The 8870-nt window shown below is 42.6% G+C and overlaps 1 protein-coding gene across 6 annotated transcripts in view; it reads right to left on the bottom strand.

The window, feature by feature from the left end:
- Positions 1–8632, bottom strand: part of ARHGDIB (Rho GDP dissociation inhibitor beta) — a 20292-nt gene extending 11660 nt beyond the window's left edge. The window contains exons 1-2 of one of the 6 annotated variants that reach the window (XM_025401139.1): positions 8399–8632; positions 3000–3140 (exon numbers count right to left, since the gene is read on the bottom strand). The gene's annotated coding sequence lies outside the window, so the exon portion shown is untranslated. Of the gene's footprint in view, positions 1–2999; positions 3141–3497; positions 3500–8015; positions 8126–8398 lie in introns of those variants that run through there. The other 5 variants (XM_025401142.1, XM_025401138.1, XM_025401141.1 and 2 more) reach the window with 5 other exon arrangements.
- Positions 8633–8870: the final 238 nt, after the last annotated feature.

Below are 8870 nucleotides of genomic sequence, written 5' to 3' on the forward strand. Positions count from 1 at the left end.
TTTTTTTTTTTTTTTGGAGATTACAGTTCTCTTTTTTTTTTTTTTTTTTTTTTGAGAAGGAGTCTCGCTCTGTCGCCCAGGCTGGAGTGCAGTGGCCGGATCTCAGCTCACTGCAAGCTCTGCCTCCCAGGTTTACGCCATTCTCCTGCCTCAGCCTCCCAAGTAGCTGGGACTACAGGCGCCCGCCACATCACCCGGCTAGTTTTTTGTATTTTTTAGTAGAGACGGGGTTTCACCGTGTTAGCCAGGATGGTCTCGATCTCCTGACCTCGTGATCCGCCCACCTCGGCCTCCCAAAGTGCTGGGATTACAGGCTTGAGCCACCGCGCCCGGCCTTACAGTTCTCTTTTTAAAAAATCTGATAAACATGGTAATTATCTCAAGGAAAAAAAAAACCAGATAAACCCATGATATTGTGCATATGATCTAGGGGTTTGTGGACCCCCTGAAGTCCTTTGTAGACTTATTGGGGTTCAAGATCTCCAGATTAGGAACATAACCTTGAAACTGTGGAAGCATGAAGCAGAGAGTGGCGTGTTACAGAGGAAGCTTGCTTTTTTGCTTTTGCTTGCTCTTTCTCTCTTTCTTTCCCTCCCTCCCTCTCTTTCCCTCCCTCCCTCCCTCTCTCTCTCTTTTTCTTTCCCTTCCTTCCTTCCTTCCTTCCTTCCTTCCTTCCTTCCTTCCTTCCTNCTTCCTTCCTTTCTTTCTTTCTTTCTTTCTTTCTTTCTTTCTTTCTTTCTTTCTTTCCTTCTTTCTTTCTTTCTTTCTCTCTCTTTCTTTCTTTCTTTCTCTTTTCCTTTCCTCCCTCCCTCCCTCCCTCCTTACGTCGTTTTACTCTGTCACCCAGGCTGGAGGGCAGTGGCTCTATCTTGGCTCACTACGACCTCCGCCTCCTGGAGTCAACCAATTCTCTTGCCTCAGCCTTCCAAGTAGCTGGGACTACAGGCATGTACCACCTGCCTGGCTAATTTTTTTGTTGTTTTGGTAGAGATGGGGTTTCCCCAGGTTGCTCAGGCTGGTCTTGAACACCTGAGCTCAAGAGACCCACCCTCCTTGGCCTCCCAAAGTGCTGGGATTACAGGTGCCTGGCCAGAAGCTTGCTTTTCCTGGAGCTCCACCAGATCATTGACACAACTTGTCTCAAACTGAGAGTCCACCTACTCAAAATGTTGAATATGTTGAAGCAGAAGATATCAGGTGACACCTGTGTCTGAGGGCACATGACCACAAAGCCTGGCAGAGAAACCCAGGTGCACATGGGTGCAGGAAATAGCACCTTAGGAGAATTCCGTGGTCATTCTGTTTGATTTTGGATAACGATCACTTCACTGAACTAGGCCTTGTTATGCATGCCTGGGTTTGGATTCTGGCTTTCCTACTAACTAGCTTTTCCCTGTTAACTGAACGTTGCAACCACTGTGGATCTGACTTTCCTCACCTTGGGAGATGAGGGATTAGAGCACATCAACTTTAGATGATTACTTTTCTAAGGCCTCTGCATATTTCTCCTGACCTGCAGTCATGTGTCAGCTAAGTTACCATTCAGTTACCTTATTTCACCTGTGAATATGACAGAATATCTGTCTGTGTTTTGTTATTTAAAATGTATGTGAATCCCCATGTTAAATGAATAGACATTAGCTGCTCTTGGCACAGAAACAAACAAAGGGTAACTATGTGAGATGATGGATATGTTGATTTGTTTCACTATAGTAACATTTTTACTATCGATGTGTATCCTTAAACATTATGCTGTAAACCTTAAACATATGCAATAGAATTCATCTTTAAAAGGAAATTTAAAAATTAAAAAATAAAATGTATGTGAATCCCCAAAAGATGCTGCATATTTTATTTTATTTTATTTTACTTATTTTTCTCCCAGACATAAAATTATTTTTCTTTCACCGAACAGGTCTTTGCATAATAAAGGGTACCATAATAGTAACAGCAAATTGTTACTGAACACTTACAAGCCAAAAACTTAGTTATTATGGGATAAGTGCTTTGCATGCATTACTTCACTCAGTCATCGCAATGCTGTGCGATAGGCACAGTCAGTTACATTTTACAAGTGCAAAAACTGAGACATAGAAGAAAATATTAAACGTTTCAATTACACAAGCATTTAAAATTTATTTTCCTAATATCACCCTATAAATAGTGAAAAGAGTAATGGTCTGGATTCTAAAAATGAGACATTCACAATGCATATATTAACAAGAGATTAACATCTGGAATACATAAATACTTCTTATGAATCCATTTCTTAAAAGGTATTTATTATATATATTTAAGGTGTAAAATATGTCTGGGATACATAGATAGTGAAAAGTTTACTATAGTCAAGCAAATTAACGTATCCATCATCTCACCTACTTTTGTGTGTGTGTGGCAAGAGTGCCTAAAATCTACTCTTCAGCAAAAACTCAAGTACAGTAGATATTAAGCATTGTACTGCATTTTTAACATTATCTCTGGGTAACCTCCGTTGCTCCCGAAGCCCCAGCCATAAATGGCATATATAGTTTGACAATGATTTCTCAAATTATCTGTGCGCATATTTAACCACAAACAAACATTTTCTCTTTTTATCCTCCGATCTTATGGATGCGTGTTGAAATGAGAATAGGAATTTTATGAAAATTCTACAGACTGTTTTCCAATCCCATCATCTAAAGGACAACTGATTTTCCTATTGATAATATTGATATTATTGATACAAATTATAATAGTAATCACATGTAGTGCTAAGTGCTTTCTAGAGGATTGTCTATGTAGTTCTCACAATAACTTTGTTGGCATCATCATTCTCTTTTCCAGACTAGGAAACTAAAGTTCAAGTTAAGTAACTTGCCTAAAGAAGACATACTATGTGGTAGGCAGAATTAATGTCTGAGCCCAGGTTGTCTGACTTTTAGGCACTATGCTCTATTGCTTCAGTTGTCTTTAAGAAGTTATAATAAAATTAGAGTTTGTTAGTCATCTTGGGAATCTACCTGGAGGTGTACAAGCAGAGGTCAGTGCTTCTTTGCAAGCTCTGCAGAGACAGCTTTAACAAAGCAGGGAAGTGTCAGATAACGATGTTTCAGCGCAACTCGTGCAAGTTGCTTAACCTCACTGGGCCCCGGTTTCATCCTCTGCAAAATGAAGCCGTGGCATGAGAAGATCTCTGAGGCCCCTTCTTAATTTAATGACTCGAATGCTCCCTAATTTAAAGAAGCTTGTGAAATGAGAAAAGAAAAGAGGAAGTAAAAGGGAGGTTGGGGAGGAGTCAGCCCATCAGCATAGAATCTTCTGGATGGACTTTCCTCACCTTCCTCAGCTGCTCATCTCCCATTCTACGAAGGACAGAGTTGGGTTTTGTTTGTTTTTGACTTTGGTCCTTTGCACAGGAAAAATGAAATGGAGAATTAACAACTATATGTTTAACCAGATTAATGTGGGCCCCATTTGTTAGGCCCCAAAGCCCATATTATTTTTTCCCACAGGCTTACTACTCCAGTTTTCTCTATTTTCTGCTTCACAGATGCCCACACAGATTAACTTTCACAGTGGAGCCCTCACATCCCCATGTTGGCTATTCAGCAAAGCACTGGCAAGCATTAGATGTGCTGAGATGGGGACTTAATCTCCTCAGCCTCAATTAAAATGTCAAATTAAATTAGGATGGTTACTCACAGTGTGCATATGACATAGCACAAATCAATGTTTTTGCTTGCAAATTCAGTGAAATTTCCAAGACATTGCAAGTGAATTACACTTAAAAATTTACACCCATGTCAGGATAGAGCATCATCTGTTTCATTAATGCAGCCCTAAATGGACTGAGGACAAGAAAAGGTAGAATTCCTAAGTTTAGATTAAACAAATTACCTGGGTAATTCAGAGAAAGGCGACTTTCATGTCTCATAGAACATAGATTGAGTTAGATGCACCAGGGATTCAAAACTAGGCTCTGCATTATTACAGGACTCAAGCAAGTTGCTAATTTCACTGAGCCTCAATTTTACCACCAGTAAAATGGGGATATTCTTCTTTATGGGGATGAAAGATTGGAGAAGACATGTGAAAAATTATAGGACTATACTGATCAAGAATAGATGTTCCATGAATATTTGTTCCCTTCCTCTTCTTCCTTCCCTGCCCTGATGTGGTCTGTTTTGTCACAAGGCTTCAGTGAAGCTAGCTAACTGCTTCCACACCAAATGCTTTCCCCTGGATGGGAGCTGACTCTGTCCCCACTCCTTCCTCCTTAAAAATAGATTTTTGTCTTTGAGGAGTATTAAAGAGACAAGAAGTTCTGGGGAATTGCAAGGATTGTTTAAAAACTGAATCACCCTAAAATGAGACTATATTATATTTCTTTTAAAAACTTCCATGTAAACAATTTAATTTTAGATTTTATTTATTGCTCCCTTTCTCCATTGAAGCCAGAGGTCACTCTGTGAATGATGAGAAACGTCAGTGAACACAGGCACAGCTAATTAAGAGAATTCCCTCTGGCTCTGGAGCAAAATACCACGGAGACTTAATTCACGGCCCAAAGCTGGATCTGCAAAATTGTACTGGATTATGCATCTAGACACACGGGCCATTGGTATTCACGTATTAGGTAGAAGAGATAGAGATGCGAGAGAAAGCAGGAAGTGGGGGAAGAGAGAGGAGAGAAAGAGGAGAAAGAGGAGAGAGAGAGGAGAGAGAAAGAAGTGGGGGAAGAGAGAGGAGAGAAAGAGAAGAAAGAGGAGAGAGAGAGGAGGGAGAAGGGAGAAAGAGAAAGAGGGGAGAGAGAGAGAAATGTGGAAGTACCAGAAGTAGGGAATTTCTATCAGAGAAGTTCCTATGTGAGCATCAGCATTCTCTGTAACTCCTGTTATCTCCACTTTCCCTGCTGACTAGGATATGTCTGACTTCCCCCAAAATGGGCTGTGGGTCTAGCACAGGTCTGGAGCCATCTCTAAAACACTGGTGACATTTCAGAGGTAGTCAAGGATTTGAATGTGCTATGCTGCTTGCCTGGCGATTTGGCGTATTATGGGATTGCAAGTTTGTCTCTCAGGACACCAGAAGCTTTCTTGGTTAGGAATTCCAGCCTCTCCCCACAGCCCCTGTCCCTGGTGACATGGAGGAATCCATACTCCCCACTTTGCGGTGCTGCTTTCTACCACCTCAGCCCCATGAAGGACTATGAAAACTTCAAAACTGGATGGGAAAAACCAAAGACAAGATTATTTTGTAAGAGACAATAAATATTGTGATCAGTCCAGAGAACGGCTCAAATTAGTAGAAATGTAATTTCTTACCATTTCTCTTTGTGAGAGAAACAACTTATTATGTCTTGCCTGTGCATTCATAGCATGTTTTTCTAACCCACATTCGCATGCACAAAGAGAGAGAACTCAAGAGATCCAGTGAGCTTTGCTGAGTGGCCAATGTGTGAAGTCATGCCACACAAATATTATTTTAAATAATCCTCAAAGAAAACTGTGCATTAAGGAAGCCATTGCCTTTGGTATCTCAATATATTCACAAAAGTTTTAAATTAGCATGAAAAGTTAGACAGAAGTGAGAGAGAATTTTTTATGACCATTTGTGCTAAGATTATCAGGCTCTTTGAGAAAGCCCAAGTGAAGTTTTACCAGTGGTAAAATGCACTCTCTGGCTGAGGACACCAGAGAGTAACACGACACAGAGTGATTCAGGATGTGCTTATTGCATGGCTAAATGTTGCTGACGTTTCATGGGCAACATGAGACTCATCTCTGGGTATGCCAGTGTAGACTTGAATACAGGATCCCAGGCAACAATAACACAAACCGGGAATAAGGACTCTCAAAATGTGAAATTGGAGAAAATTTCTTCCATATGATTCTTCCTAAGAATGTGGGAGGATCACCTGAGCCTCAGGAGGTTGAGGCTGCAGTGAACTGTGTTCATGCCCCTGCACTTTAGCTCGGGTGATAGAGCGAGACCTGTCTCAAGAAAAATAGTAATAGGTCATGCATTGTGGCTCATGCCTTTAATCCCAGGACTTTAGGAGGCCAAGGCAGGCAGATTGCTCGAGCCCAGGAATTCGAGACCAGCCTTGGCGACATGGAGACACCCTGTCTCTACTAAAAATGGCAAAATTAGCCAGCGTGGTGATGCGCACCTATAGTCCAGCTACTCAGGAGGTTGAGGTGGGAGAATCACCTGAGCCTCCTGAGTAGCTAGGACTACAGGCACGCACCACCATGCCCTGTGAATTGCAATTCAGAGGCATTGTGGCTATTGATCCTTTTTGTATCCATATGTAATTTTAGTCAAATTATTGAACACTTCTGCATTCTTCTCAGGAACAAAATTTGAAAGTTTCTATCACCAGGCCTGACACATAGAAGGCACTCAACAAATGTTGGTTCTCTTTTTCTAGCTGCATAATTTCGACTCCCCAGGGCTTCTCTTTTCCTGCTAGCTGATGTTTGTCATGTACTGTACTCCCCCAAATGAGCTCAGACCCACATCTTTCCCTCAGAATGACTTTGTGGTGCTGAGCGTCTACTGAAAACAGAACCTTGATGTTGCTCAGAGCCTCCTTCCCTAGCGACAAACTCATGCTCTCTCTCCAAAGCAAGGAAGGACCAAATTCCAGTTGAGGCCTGAAAAATGCTTGCCTGTTTCTGTTCAGTGACAGCACGGCTAGTCCTCATGTTTTGCATCTGTGAAGCGTGGATGGAGAAAGAACTGTTCTTCTCTTGGAATTTCCCACACATCTCACAAAAGAGTAAGATGCTTTTGAAACTAAGCTTGTGCTATATCTGCTTTGGGAGGGAATATATTCTTACAAATTTAAAAAAACACAAAGCCAATGGCAAGATTCACGATGCCTGCTAGGGACTGAACTTCTGCCCCCGTCTCCCCGAACCAACAGACTGACATGGTCCTCTTGATCTCCCTTGCCTGATTGTCCCTGCAATGAGGATCGCCAGGCCAACCTTGACTCCAGTGGCTCTAGGTCTCTGTGTGAAGGGGTGACCATGAGCCCTCTGGGTGAGAGCAGTCTGCCTTTCCCCACTCTGAATGAAGAACTGCCCAGGGCTTATCGGACCCACACCCCAAGTTACCATAGGTCTAGAGTTTAATTATAGATTATGTTTATGAAACAAGCTGGCTGGGAAGTCCTCTAAAAGGGAAGAAAGTATTTCAGGTCATACCTAAAGAACTTCTCCTAATGGTGGCTGAAATTCAGACCTTGACATTTTGAAGGCCCACTGATAAGCTGTCCTAGCTGGGCCTCCTTGAATTTTTCTAAAACCTGTCTCTTAATAGGTGATTTGGTGTTTTCCATGTTTGCTTTTAGTTATCTCATATGTAAAGGGCTATTATTATTACTAATATTTTTATTTTTTGAGCCAGAGTTTCGCTCTTGTTGCCCAGGCTGGAGTGAAATGGCGTGATCTTGGCTCACTGTAACCTCCACCTCCTGGGTTCAAGCGATGCTCCTGCCTCAGCCTCCCAAGTAACTGGGATTACAGGGATGCACCACCACATCCAGCTAATTTTGCATTTTTAGTAGAGACCGGGTTTCACCATGCTGGTCAAGCTGGTCTTGAACTCCTGACCTCAGGTGATCCACCCACCTCGGCCTCCCAAAGTGCTGGGATTACAGGCGTGAGCCACCACGCTCAGCCCTATTATTATTTTTGACAACAGCAGCAGCAATCTTTCTGCCTATCCGACTGCAGGAATTTAATACACAGTCTTTGTCAGTGGTAGAAATTCTATCACTGTATGACTCATGAGTACAGAACCATGTGCTATACCATACTTCCTCTTGGAGGGCTAAATTCCCTGCACTCTAAGGGAGGATTTCATTATGCGTTTCTCTTATATCACCAGAAAATTCTTTAGCGGAAGATAGTTTAATATTTGACAGCTTCGAACTTTTTTTTTCTCTTTCAACCAGTCTTTTTACATTGCCTGCTTAAAAACAGGAAACCACATATCTCCACCCCAGATCATCCACCAGCACAGACCGTATCAGTTTATATCTACAGTCTTTTTCTTCTGAGCCTGGCCAGGTGCCTGCTCCTACTTTGCAGGAAACCCCTCCAGGCACTCCCGGTGGTGTTCTCAGAGCCCTTCTCCAGAATATTCAGGATTGCACCTCCCGGGCTGCAGCGCACCCTGTACCCTCCTTCTTTGAGCCTCCTCCCCTGAGTCACTGCTACCCTTCCCTGCTCTAACTTCCCCTTCTCTGCAGCCTCCTTAGCAATTTCTTATCATAAAGTTTGTTTTAAAGCAGAACCGCCCGTCTAAAAAAATAATAAACTGTCCAGGGCTGTAGCCCCGTCGAGAGGTTTCCGACTTTGCTCTGCGCCCACCTGAAGCCTCCCCAGCCCGAGGTATTTGAACTTACATTCAGGGCTTCACGTCTCTGTCCGGGGTGCCTCTGTCTCTCAACTCTGACTTCTGAGTGCTGGCAGTTAGAACAGGAAGGAAGTTAATGAGAAAAAAAAATGCTTTAGACCTACTTGAAGAGGAAACCCTGGGCTGTCTCAAATCCTGTTCCTTTGCACTGCCTATCTCTTGATCAGCCAACTTGAGCTGCATTCTTGTCAATTAATGGCACATGTGCGAGCATGACAGCCCGTGTGACGCGGAGATGCATGAATGTACACGCAAGATTGTGGAGCCTATAGCTATGGGTATTATGAATAATTGTGAGGGTATGTCTGATAATCAGGTCATTTCAGTGCATAAGCCTACGGAGGCAAGGAGCCTGAAACCAGTAGCAATAAATTCACATGCGCTCTACTTTGTACCTCTCACTTCTGTTCCCACTCGGTACCCGCCAGCTTCATTATCAACCAATATGTTGAAAGTTTGCT

The sequence above is a fragment of the Theropithecus gelada genome, chromosome 11 (assembly GCF_003255815.1).
Source record: "Theropithecus gelada isolate Dixy chromosome 11, Tgel_1.0, whole genome shotgun sequence".
Lineage (NCBI taxonomy): Eukaryota > Metazoa > Chordata > Mammalia > Primates > Cercopithecidae > Theropithecus > Theropithecus gelada.